At 42.6% G+C, this 12,908-nt stretch overlaps 5 non-coding genes across 5 annotated transcripts; all 5 read right to left on the bottom strand.

Annotated features, from left to right (window-relative positions):
* Positions 1-388: 388 nt before the first annotated feature.
* TRNAV-CAC (transfer RNA valine (anticodon CAC)) lies at positions 389-461 on the bottom strand. The gene has a single exon. It is a non-coding gene; the product is annotated as a tRNA-Val (tRNA).
* Positions 462-1,389: 928 nt separating this feature from the next.
* TRNAV-UAC (transfer RNA valine (anticodon UAC)) lies at positions 1,390-1,462 on the bottom strand. Its single transcript has one exon. It is a non-coding gene; the product is annotated as a tRNA-Val (tRNA).
* Positions 1,463-2,877: 1,415 nt separating this feature from the next.
* Positions 2,878-2,950, bottom strand: TRNAV-UAC (transfer RNA valine (anticodon UAC)). Its single transcript has one exon. It is a non-coding gene; the product is annotated as a tRNA-Val (tRNA).
* A 7,963-nt stretch (positions 2,951-10,913) lies between these two features.
* Positions 10,914-10,986, bottom strand: TRNAV-AAC (transfer RNA valine (anticodon AAC)). Its single transcript has one exon. It is a non-coding gene; the product is annotated as a tRNA-Val (tRNA).
* Positions 10,987-11,072: 86 nt separating this feature from the next.
* TRNAV-AAC (transfer RNA valine (anticodon AAC)) lies at positions 11,073-11,145 on the bottom strand. Its single transcript has one exon. It is a non-coding gene; the product is annotated as a tRNA-Val (tRNA).
* Between the last annotated feature and the right edge of the window lie 1,763 nt (positions 11,146-12,908).

The following is a 12,908-nucleotide window of genomic DNA, read 5'->3' as shown; positions in this document are numbered from 1 at the left end:
TAACTAAGGCTAATTAAGCCAACAATAAACGTTTGTTATCAAAATAAAGAAAAGCCACATGTTTCTGCCCGGCATCAAAACAGGGAACTTTCAGGAGGATGGCAAACAGGACAATCACTACACTACAGTAACCAGACAAGAGCATTTACTGCGGTCATGGCAAGCATTAAAGATCAAGCACTCATTGTCAAAAGCGCTAGTTTGCAAGAGAAACGCTGTGTTTCTGCCCTGTTTCGAACTGAGGACTTTACGGGTGTAAATCGAACGTGATAACTGCTACACTACAGAAACCAACCGATTAAAAAAAAACAAAAAATGCTGTGGTCATGGCAAGCAATAAAGAACAAGCACTGACAGTCAAAAAGATCGTTTTCCAAGAGAAAAGCTGTGTTTCTGCCCAGTTTCGAACTGGGGACCTTTCGCGTGTGAGGCGAACGTGCTAACCGCTACACTACAGAAACCAGATGTAAGTGCTTACTGTGGTGACATCAAGCAATCGAGATCAAGAACTGAAAGTCAAAAGCTTGGATACCAAAGGGTAACAGCGTGTTTCTGCCCAGTTTCGAACTGGTGACCTTTCGCGTGTTAGGCGACTGTGATAACCACTACACTACAGAAACCGGCTGCTGAAGGTTATTGTGGTCATGATGAGCCATCGAGAACAAAGACTCAACGTCAATAGCTTTAACATTAACACCTAACGACATGCTTCTATCTAGTTTCGAACTGGGGACCGTTCGCGTGTGAGGTGAACGTGACAACCACGACACTTCAGAAACTCCATGCAAAGCTAAAGATGTTTAAACATGCTGAAATGAACTTGAAAAAGAAAAAAACATCCAGCCAAAGTCAAGAGGTCTTCCTCTATATCTGAAGACAGGACAAAGTGCATTTTGCAACACAGGAACCTTTCATTTGTCAGGCTATTGGAGGAAAAAGAACAAACAGGGAAACAAAACCATGCTCCACAAAACATTCTCATGCCTTTGTCCAAAAGCCAAAAAGAAAAAGCACCTAGATGCCTGCTTTCGCACCTTGATCCTATTAGGTGTTACTTGAATTAGGAACACTTAGACACTGTCAAAAACACACATACTTGCCAAAAGCAAAAACGGGTAGAAATAATCACATTGGTAAAAGTAATGCTCTTTAAACCAGCAATAGAATATGCTAACTAAGGCTAATTAAGCCAACAATATACGTTTGTGATCAAAATAAAGAAAAGCCACATGTTTCTGCCCGGGATCAAAACAGGGAACTTTCAGGAGGATGGCAAACAGGACAATCACTACACTACAGTAACCAGACAAGAGCGTTTACTGTGGTCATGGCAAGCATTAAAGATCAAGCATTCATTGTCAAAAGCACTAGTTTGCAAGAGGAACGCTGTGTTTCTGCCCAGTTTCGAACTGAGGACCTTTCGCGTGTAAAGCGAACGTGATAACCGCTACACTACAGAATCCAACCGATTCAAGCAAACAAAAAATGCTGTGGTCATGGCAAGCAATAAAGAACAAGCACTGAAAGTCAAAAAGATCATTTTCCAAGAGAAAAAGCTGTGTTTCTGCCCAGTTTCGAACTGGGGACCTTTCGCGTGTGAGTCGAACGTGATAACCGCAACACTACAGAAACCGGATGCAAGCACTTACTGTGGTGACAGCAAGCAATCGAGATCAAGAACTGAAAGTCAAAAGCTTGGATACCAAAGGGTAACAGCGTGTTTCTGCCCAGTTTCAAAATGGGGACCTTTCGCATGTTAGGCGAACGTGATAACCACTACACTACAGAAACCGGCTGCGGAAGGTTACTGTGGTCATGACGAGCCATCGAGAACAAAGACTCAACGTCAAAAGCTTTAATATCAACGCCGAATGTCATGCTTCTATCCAGTTTCGAACTGGGGACTGTTCGCGCGTGAGGCGAACGTGATAACAGATACACTACAGAAACCGGATGCTAGTGCTTACTTTGGTGACAACAAGCAATCGAGATCAAGAACTGAAAGTCAAAAGCTTGGATACCAAAGAGTAACAGCGTGTTTCTTCCCAGTTTCAAACTGGGGACCTTTCGCGTGTTAGGCGAACGTGATAACCACTACACTACAGAAACCGGCTGCGGAAGGTTACTGTGGTCATGACGAGCCATCGAGAACAAAGACTCAACGTCAAAAGATTTAATATCAATGCCTAATGTCATGCTTCTATCCAGTTTCGAACTGGGGACCGTTCGCGTGTGAGGTGAACGTGACAACCACTACACTTCAGAAACTCCATGCAAAGCTAAAGATGTTTAAACATGCTGAAATGAACTTGAAAAAGAAAAAAACAGCCAGCCAAAGTCAAGAGGTCTTCCTCTATGTCTGAAGACAGGACAAAGTTCATTTTGCAACACAGGAACCTTTCATTTGTCAGGCTATTGGAGAAAAAGAACAAACAGGGAAACAAAACCATGCTCCACAAAACATTCTCATGCCTTTGTCCAAAAGCCAAAAAGAAAAAGCACCTAGATGCCTGCTTTCGCACCTTGATCCTATCAGGTGTTACTTGAATTAGGAACACTTAGACACTGTCAAAAACACACATGCTTGCCAAAAGCAAAAACGGGTAGAAATAATCACATTGGTAAAAGTAATGCTCATTAAACCAGCAATAGAATATACTAACTAATGCTAATTAAGCCAACAATATACATTTGTGATCAAAATATAGAAAAGCCACATGTTTCTGCCCGGGATCAAAACAGGGAACTTTCAGGAGGATGGCAAACAGGACAATCACTACACTACAGTAACCAGACAAGAGCGTTTACTGTGGTCATGGCAAGCATTAAAGATCAAGCACTCATTGTCAAAAGCGCTAGTTTGCAAGAGGAACGCTGTGTTTCTGCCCAGTTTCGAACTGAGGACCTTTCGCGTGTAAAGCAAAAGTGATAACCGCTACACTACAGAAACCAACCGTTATAAACAAACAAAAAATGCTGTGGTCATGGCAAGCAATAAACAACAAGCACTGAAAGTCAAAAAGATCGTTTTCCAAGAGAAAAAGCTGTGTTTGTGCCCAGTTTCGAACTGGGGACTTTTCACGTGTGAGGCGAACCTGATAACCGCTACACTACAGGAACCGGATGCAAGCGCTTACTGTGGTGACAACAAGTAATCGAGATCAAGAACTGAAAGTCAAAAGCTTGGATACCAAAGGGTAACAGCGTGTTTCGAACTGGGGACCTTTCGCGTGTTAGGCGAAAGTGATAACCACTACACTACAGAAACCGGCTGAGGAAGTTTACTGTGGTCATGATGAGCCATCGAGAACAAAGACTCAACGTCAAAAGCTTTAATATCAACACCTAATGTCATGCTTCTATCCAGTTTTGAACTGGGGACCGTCCGCGCGTGAGGTGAACGTGACAACCACTACACTTCAGAAACTCCATGCAAAGCTAAAGATGTTTAAACATACTGAAATGAACTTGAAAAAGAAAAAAACAGCCAGCCAAAGTCAAGAGGTCTTCCTCTATGTCTGAAGACAGGACAAAGTGCATTTTGCAACACAGGAACCTTTCATTTGTCAGGCTATTGGAGAAAAAGAACAAACAGGGAAACAAAACCATGCTCCACAAAACATTCTCATGCCTTTGCCCAAAAGCCAAAAAGAAAAAGCACCTAGATGCCTGTTTTCGCACCTTGATCCTATCAGGTGTTACTTGAATTAGGAACACTTAGACACTGTCAAAAACACACATGCTTGCCAAAAGCAAAAACGGGTAGAAATAATCACATTGGTAAAAGTAATGCTCATTAAACCAGCAATAGAATATGCTAACTAATGCTAATTAAGCCAACAATATACATTTGTGATCAAAATAAAGAAAAGCCACATGTTTCTGCCCGGGATCAAAACAGGGAACTTTCAGGAGGATGGTGATAGGAACTGAAGGAGTTAAATTGAGTTCTGTCTATGTTGCATTTTCTTGTTTAAAACTTATCTTTTCTGTTCCCTTGTGAACCAAGGTCAAATACTCCTGCTTTTTAGCCTACATGACTTTCTTTGTAGAAAACAAGTTGTGAAATCATTTTTTATACTGCGCATGTCTGTAAATGTTTAAATTCTTTGCTATAAAAGATGGAAGCCTAACTGATAAGCCAGAGGCGTCTTGGCAGGCATCCCGAGTGGTATTATACAGCTTGTGTCTGTGTTATCCTTCTCGACGAAGCAATCAATTAGAGACATATGGTGCCTTACACCCAAGAACATCGGTCCTTCAGAAGAAAGAGATATCTGAGGGATCCCGACAGTTTCCTGGCGCCCGAAACAGGGACCTTATATATGCACCTCTCCAAGACTACCCGATCTACAGACCACTCCAGTTACTGATGAAATTGTGAACAGCAGACCTAAACACCTGGCCAGGTAAGAGATCAATTCTTCTCTTCTCTGCTCTTCATAATCTATCATTATAACTAAGGTCCGTATCAAGGGGAATCTAGTAGAGGAGGGGGCCATAAAATCAGGTCCATATAAGAACTCTGAGGAAATCGGGTGTGACACGCATATGTAATTCCTGTCCGAATGATAGGCTATTGCAGATTCTGCCTGTGTACTGCTATTTTTAGGAGAAGAACTGATGCAAATCATAACGGGTATGGTGATTGGACATTTGCAGGGACAACCCCAGACACAAACATAAAAAGTTTCATCACTTCAAGAAGGGAGAACAGTGGTGGGTATTGTTAGCATTGAATACACATGTCCCATTGAGTGACATGTTGAGAGGTCTGACATTACGGAATATAAGGCTGGGTGAACAGTTCATACTGCGCAGCCCGGACGGACAAGTTTTTCACAATAGACGGTTCCGCACTAGGAATAGAGGAGGTTGTTGAGTGACTGCCTTGATTTGAAGGACTGTGGAAAGTAGACAAATAAGCTGCACAGTAGGTATTCGTTCAAAGAGTGGTGATATTGCCTAACTGGGTCATGTGACAGCGTCCTTTCGGGGAGGTCACCGCCTAAGCTTAAATCAACACCCTTTACGAATAAACCTTGTGACAGATAAGAGTGTGACCGAATGAGCACAGGACCACGAAATGAGCCTGTGACAGGATATGACTGAAGAACCCCGATAAATGGATACTTTGTTTACAATCCTGTGTGTTGTGGGAGTGTTACTGTTCGGATGCTACCTAGCATATAAGTACACGAGACACGTAGTACAAGGAGGAACAGACATCCCGTTTAACCTGTTGGCACCTTAGGAAGAAGGTAACGAGGTATAGTAGAGCCTAGTCTTGAGCTTACCCAATACACCACCTAAGGCAGGGGACTAACAGGAAGAAACAAGAGAAACAGGATAGAAAGATGGGGAACAGTCAGGGAAAGACACCTGAAGAAGGAGACCGGTTATGTGATATAATTGAGGATAGATATGGAAGTAGTGCAGCAAAGAACCTGGAAAAAGTATTAATCAAATCCAAAGTGCAAGATAGGCAGGCTGTGTGAATCCTTGTATATATGTCTATGAGAACCTTTGAATAAGATGAGAGATGAGTAATTGAGTAAAAAAAAAATAAAAAAAAAAAGAATCAGTGAATGAGCACGTATGAATGAATCATCACACATCATTTTTGTGTCAAGAGATTTGTGACCTTTCTAGTTGTGGTGGAATCCCGGACAGATGCGTTATAGATATTTCAAATCTACATCTGAGACAGAATGAATTGAGTAATGATATAGTTCGTGTTATATGTGGCATTACATTGTAAAGTTTCCTGAATGCATTTGGCCAGAAAAAGGGCAAGGCATGGTTAATCTCATTATACAGTTATCTACCCTTACAGTGAAATCCCGTGATTTTGAGTTTCTTTGTAGAAATTGATTTTGATAAGTCTAAAGAACTACAGAATTCTGTGAAGGACGACGCTGCATTCTTATGGGAGGGAGGAAAGATGGCGCTGCGCAGTTTTTCTTCTCCCTTCGCTCTTATCTCTGCTGAGTGTGAGCTGTGCTCAAAATTCTCTGTAATTCTATCCGTAAGGTACGCGCTGAAAGATTTGTGCATTTTAAAGCAACAGTACTTAATTGAAGATTGGAAGTTAAAAGTAAGATATGGTGCCTAATTTAGAAGGGAATTGTAAGTGATTGTTTGGTCATTGTAAGTGATTGCTTGGTCATTAATGTGTTTGAACCTGCTTCTAGTTGTGTGATTGATTTGTATAGCAAATTGTGTCAAATTACAAAAGACAGAGCAGGAAGGAAGCAGTAAAACAAGTGGGACAAATATTGAAAAAGGCAAAAATACTAGAGTGTGAATGTTTGGATGTACAAAAAGGCACAGACAAGGGAAGAAAATAGCAAGTGAATAAATGATGCTTGAGAATGTGCAGCAGTATGGAAGGTGTATTATGAATGTTTGATTGACAAAGTGTAACCAGAGACCCAGACAAAACAGATGGACTTGTAAACACTGTGGTCAGACTCAGACAAACCCAGACTGAATAGCTACTTGTGTGACCTGTGCTACTGACCTAAGCGAATTGCACTAAATCCTATCCAGACAAGATCATAAGAAGCTGACATAATAGTGTGGATAGTGGGTAGTGGGGACATTGGCCCTTGAGGAGTAAGCTGACAGTAGACATCAGACGACCAACCCCATCAGGACCTAGAAGTGTGACTAGAATAAGAAAGATGCAGGAGTATTGTCCCTGGAGCCCCTCTGACCAGCTAGCTTTGCTGAAGCAGCTGCCTGACCCTGAAGACCAACCATTCCTGTTTTACAGACACATAAAGGAAGTACAGCAGACATATAAGTGTACCTGGGCAGACCTAGAGAGGTTGGTGAGTTTAAAGGCAGGTGACGCACTAGGACATATAATTAAGACACACACAGATGTGACAAAGAATCAGGCTTGGGGCATGGATGATAAATCTGCATGATCTGGGGAGACGTACTGTGAGTCACTAAGACAATGGGCTGCAGTGGAACAATCAGAGCAGTCTGTACTCCTGACTAATGTGACACAGCAAAAAGGAGAGAGTGTAGAGATGTACTTTGGACGGTTACAGCTGAAATGGGCAGACATGGGGTACATTTGCATAAACCCACTTGATGTTAGAATACTGGTGAATGCATTCATTGACGGTATGAACAAAGACTTACGAGACGCAGTACAGACAGCCAGACCTGAATGGAGACATGTAGATCTGAAAGACCTCCTTAAGGTAGCTAAAGAAATTGAGCAAACAAGGACAATAAAACGACCTGTCATGTATGCTGGAGCACAAGGAAAAAAGTGGAGACGTAATAGGGAATGCATGTGAGATGACACTGACGTTTCTTTTGACAATCTATTCCCCACATGACATCCATGCCATACTCCTACAAGTTCAACCAAAACATCTATCTATGGCCAGATAGCTCCAACTTGAGTGTGCTCTACTAATTCCTGAGTATGTCACTCCTCACAAGATGTAACGTTCTGAATCCAGCCACCCTCCTGCCTGTGGATTCAGAAAAGGGGGAATTGGTGACCGTATTAGCAAGTGAGGAAGGATACTTTGACATGACGCATGAACATGTCTGCATAGAACTGATGAGTCAGGAGACAGTTGGGTTTGCACACATTCATGAAAAACCTGTTCCTAATGCAGACTTTGAGTTTCTTTTTTGTAGATGGCCCCAGATACCACCAGGATGGACGATTCTACACTGGATATGCAGTAGTATACTCACATGAGGTAATCCGAGCGGAACCACTCTCTCCTCACATGTCGGCGCAGGAGGCAGAGTTGAAGGCACTCACTGAGGCGTGTAGAGCTGCTGCAGGTAAAGTCGCTAATATTTTCACAGATTCGAAGCCCATTAAAAATGCAGAGCTGGTGAAACAATTGATGGAGGCATTGATGTTACCAGTCCAGGTTGGCATTGTCAAGGTAAAAGCACACACAAAGGTGACTCCGTGGAGGTAGAGGGCAATAGAAGGGCGAACGAGGCTGCTAAAATAGCACAAGGCGGCCTAGAGAGAGCAGTGGACGGTGGCGGGGAGTCAGCGTATTCCAGCCACATTGGGTCTAGATGTCCTGAAATCCCTCCAGCAAAAGGCTGCCCAAACAGAGAAGGTACACCAGGGGAGACTGGGAGCTGAGCTGAACTCAAATGGAGTATGGGAGAATAAGGATAAAATGTGCCCACCAAAGTCCCTGTTCCCAATCATGGCGCAAGCAGCACATGGCCCCAATCACACCTCAAAAAGTCACATGTGTGCCATGGTAGATGCCTTCTGGATCGCTCCTGGTTTCAGTTACGCAGCCGCGAAACTTGTACAATCATGCCTCATCTGTGCACAGCACAACCCAGGTAAAACAGTAAAAGTCCCTAAGAAAGCGACACCTAGGCCTCTCTACCCATTTCAGAGACGGCAGATTGACGACATACAGCTACCAAGGTAGGAGTGTATGCAAATATCCTAGTATGTGTAGATCTCTTCTCTGGATGGCCAGAGGCCTACCCGGTGAAAACGGCTACAGCTCGAGCTACTGCAAAGAAACTGGTGATGGAACTAGTACCACGATTCCGTGTCCCTGAAACAATTGAATCAGACAGAGGTACACACTTTACTGCTGAGGTAATGCAAAATGTAATGCAAATGATAGGTGTAGAACAAGCATTTCATACACCCTACCACCCACAGAGTTCAGGGAAGGTAGAGAGAATGAACGGGACACTAAAAATGAAAATACAGAAAACCATGGAGCAGACCCATAGACCATGGCCAGAGTGTCTCCCATTAGCATTATTCTCAGTAGGGTACACACCCACGGGGAAAGCTAAACTGTCACCCTTCGAGATACTGTTTGGAAGACCACCGAACACAGGGTTGTACTACCCACAGGTCTTAACACTCAATGTGGATAATTTGACAAGTTATGTAATCCAGTTGCAAAAGCATTTAACTCAAATGCATTCTCTAGTTTTCTCTTCCATTCCAGATCCAGATAGTGTGGAAGGAATCACTGTCTACAACCTGGTGATTACGTATATGTCAAGAAACACTCCAGAAAGACCCTTGAACCCCGATATCAGGGACCTTACCAAGTACTCCTAACAACGCCTACTTCTGTTAAGTTGGAAGGACGACCAACCTGGATCCACGCATCACATTGCAAACTAGCCACAGGAATTAACAAAGCATAAGAGTGCATAATGTTTTGGTTTAGTTTTGTTGCATTATCTGTAATAATGGTAGCTGCGTGGGACAGTCTAAATTCTCCAATGTCCTTGAATAATAAGTTTATACAACATCATGAAAAATTACTGAATGATTGGTTAAATGACACTCAGCCTCCAGCAGATTGCTGGATCTGCACACATTCACCAGTATCAGCCACTAGTATTCCGTTCCTTGTTATTCCTGTGCCACCCGAGGAATTATTTGCCTGGACCAGTTGTTCTGATACACTTGCTAATAATGCCACAAATAATGTGAAGTTATGGAACACAACTGTTGGAATACCTATTGTGGGATGGGTAGGATACCCTTGGTGGCAGGGTAACCTTTCAGGAAGTAATGCACACCTTCAATATCTGGCATATAAAGGGGGGGCTCGGGTACCCAGGAATAGAACTCGATTAACCTACCTGGGGCAAATTCCAATGTATGGCCTACAAGTTAGTTTTAATGTAACTTCCCACTCTACTGATGCCTTCAAACCAATACTGCTAGAAAGAAGGTTGCATAACACGTCCTGGGAGTATTCCAATTTATTTCCCCAGGGCAATAATGAAACTTGTTTTAATATTTCAGGTAATATACCTTGCAACGAGTCATCTGGATATGAGAAAGGAATTCCCACCTGTGGAAATCCCGATGTAGGCTATTGTAGCCCTTTAGGACAACTTCCAAATTGGTGTATGCTTCAGAATGTATCTGCGTTCATAGATTTGGTTCATAGACTGGTATTACAACATTCAGCCCTATGGGACCTACCTAGTGACATGTACTGGATATGTGGAGACAATGCATATAAATGGTTACCAGTAGGGGTTTTAGGTTGACATCTCATTTCTGGCATGAAGGAGCGTACTCTTGTGATGACAGACGTGGCCTTAGTAACTGGGGGATGGAGAGGGTAAAAGAAGATACCTGTCTCCCTCGGGCAACCCGTCGGCCTGGGATAGTACCTGGTGAATAGGGCACTATCAGCTGTCGTTGCAGGATCCAGTGTTCCAGATTGTGAAGAATAAAGATGTCAAAGGGGGGAATGATAGGAACTGAAGGAGTTAAATTGAGTTCTGTCTATGTTGCATTTTCTTGTTTAAAACTTATCTTTTCTGTTCCCTTGTGAACCAAGGTCAAATACTCCTGCTTTTTAGCCTACATGACATTCTTTGTAGAAAACAAGTTGTGAAATCATTTTTTATACTGCGCATGTCTGTAAATGTTTAAATTCTTTGCTATAAAAGATGGAAGCCTAACTGATAAGCCAGAGGCGTCTTGGCAGGCATCCAGAGTGGTATTATACAGCTTGTGTCTGTGTTATCCTTCTCGACGGAGCAATCAATTAGAGACATATGGTGCCTTACACGCAAGAACATCGGTCCTTCAGAAGAAAGAGTAATCTGAGGGTTCCCGACAATGGCAAACAGGATAATCACTACACAACAGTAACCAGACAAGAGCATTTACTGTGGTCATGGCAAGCATTAAAGATCAAGCACTCATTGTCAAAAGCGCTAGTTTGCAAGAGAAAAAGCTGTGTTTCTGCCCAGTTTCGAACTGGGGACCTGTCACGTGTGAGGCGAACGTGATAACCGCTACACTACAGAAACCAGATGCAAGTGCTTACTGTGGTGACAACAAGCAATCGAGATCAAGAACTGAAAGTCAAAAGCTTAGATACCAAAGGGTAACACCATGTTTCTGCCCAGTTTCGAACTGGGGACCTTTCGCGTGTTAGGCGAACGTGATAACCACTACAATACAGAAACCGGATGCTAGCGCTTACTGTGGTGACAACAAGCAATCGAGATCAAGAACTGAAAGTCAAAAGCTTGGATACCAAAGGGTAACAGCGTGTTTCTGCCCAGATTCGAACTGGGGACCTTTCACGTGTTAGGCGAACGTGATAACCACTACACTACAGAAACCGGCTGCGGAAGGTTACTGTGGTCATGACGAGCCATCGAGAACAAAGACTCAACGTCAAAAGCTTTAATATCAACGCCTAATGTCATGCTTCTATCCAGTTTCGAACTGGGGACCGTTCGCGTGTGAGGTGAGCGTGACAACCACTATACTTCAGAAACTCAATGCAAAGCTAAAAATGTTTAAACATGCTGAAATGAACTTGAAAAAGAAAAAAACAGCCAGCCAAAGTCAAGAGGTCTTCCTCTATGTCTGAAGACAGGACAAAGTGCATTTTGCAACACAGGAACCTTTCATTTGTCAGGCTATTGGAGAAAAAGAACAAACAGGGAAACAAAACCATGCTCCACAAAACATTCTCATGCCTTTGTCCAAAAGCCAAAAAGAAAAAGCACCTAGATGCCTGCTTTTGCACCTTGATCCTATCAGGTGTTACTTGAATTAGGAACACTTAGACACTGTCAAAAACACACATGCTTGCCAAAAGCAAAAACGGGTAGAAATAAACACATTGGTAAAAGTAATGCTCATTAAACAAGCAATAGAATATGCTAACTAATGCTAATAAAGCCAACAATATACGTTTGTGATCAAAATAAAGAAAAGCCACATGTTTCTGCTGGGATCAAAACAGGGAACTTTCAGGAGGATGGCAAACAGGACAATCACTACACTACAGTAACCAGACAAGAGCGTTTACTGTGGTCATGGCAAGCATTAAAGATCAAGCACTCATTGTCAAAAGTGCTAGTTTGCAAGAGGAACGCTGTGCTACTGCCCAGTTTTGAACTGAGGACCTTTCACGTGTAAAGCTAACGTGATAACCGCTACACTACAGAATCCAACCGATAGAAACCTACCGATTCAAACAAACAAAAAATGCTGTGGTCATGGCAAGCAATAAGGAACAAGCACTGAAAGTCAAAAAGATCGTTTTCCAAGAGAAAAAGCTGTGTTTCTGCCCAGTTTCGAAATAGGGACCTTTCGCTTGTGAGGCAAACGTGATAACCGCTACACTACAGAAACCGGCTGTGGTAGGTTACTGTGGTCATGACGAGCCATCGAGAACAAAGACTCAACGTCAAAAGCTTTAATTTCAACGCCTAATGTCATGCTTCTATCCAGTTTTGAACTGGGGACCTTTCACGTGTGAGGTGAACGTGACAACCACTACACTTCAGAAACTCCATGCGAAGCTAAAGATGTTTAAACATGCTGAAATGAACTTGAAAAAGAAAAAAACAGCCAGCCAAAGTCAAGAGGTCTTCCTCTATGTCTGAAGACAGGACAAAGTGCATTTTGCAACACAGGAACCTTTCATTTGTCAGGCTATTGGAGAAAAAGAACAAACAGGGAAACAAAACCATGCTCCACAAAACATTCTCATACCTTTGTCCAAAAGCCAAAAAGAAACTGCACCTAGATGCCTGCTTTCGCACCTTGATCCTATCAGGTGTTACTTGAATTAGGAACACTTAGACACTGTCAAAAACACACATGCTTGCCAAAAGCAAAAACGGGTAGAAATAATCACATTGGCAAAAGTAATGCTCATTAAACCAGCAATACAATATGCTAACTAAGGCTAATTAAGCCAACAATATACGTTTGTGATCAAAATAAAGAAAAGCCACATGTTTCTGCCCGGGATCAAAACAGGGAACTTTCAGGAGGATGGCAAACAGGACAATCACTACACTACAGTAACCAGACAAGAGCGTTTACTGTGGTCATGGCAAGCATTAAAGATCAAGCACTCATTGTC

The sequence above is a fragment of the Dendrobates tinctorius genome, unplaced genomic scaffold (genome assembly GCF_039654945.1).
Source record: "Dendrobates tinctorius isolate UK_male_01 unplaced genomic scaffold, ASM3965494v1 ptg000251l, whole genome shotgun sequence".
NCBI classification, from domain to species: Eukaryota; Metazoa; Chordata; class Amphibia; order Anura; family Dendrobatidae; genus Dendrobates; species Dendrobates tinctorius.
Note: the sequence above shows the minus strand (reverse complement) of the source record. Positions and strands in the feature narration are given on the sequence as shown.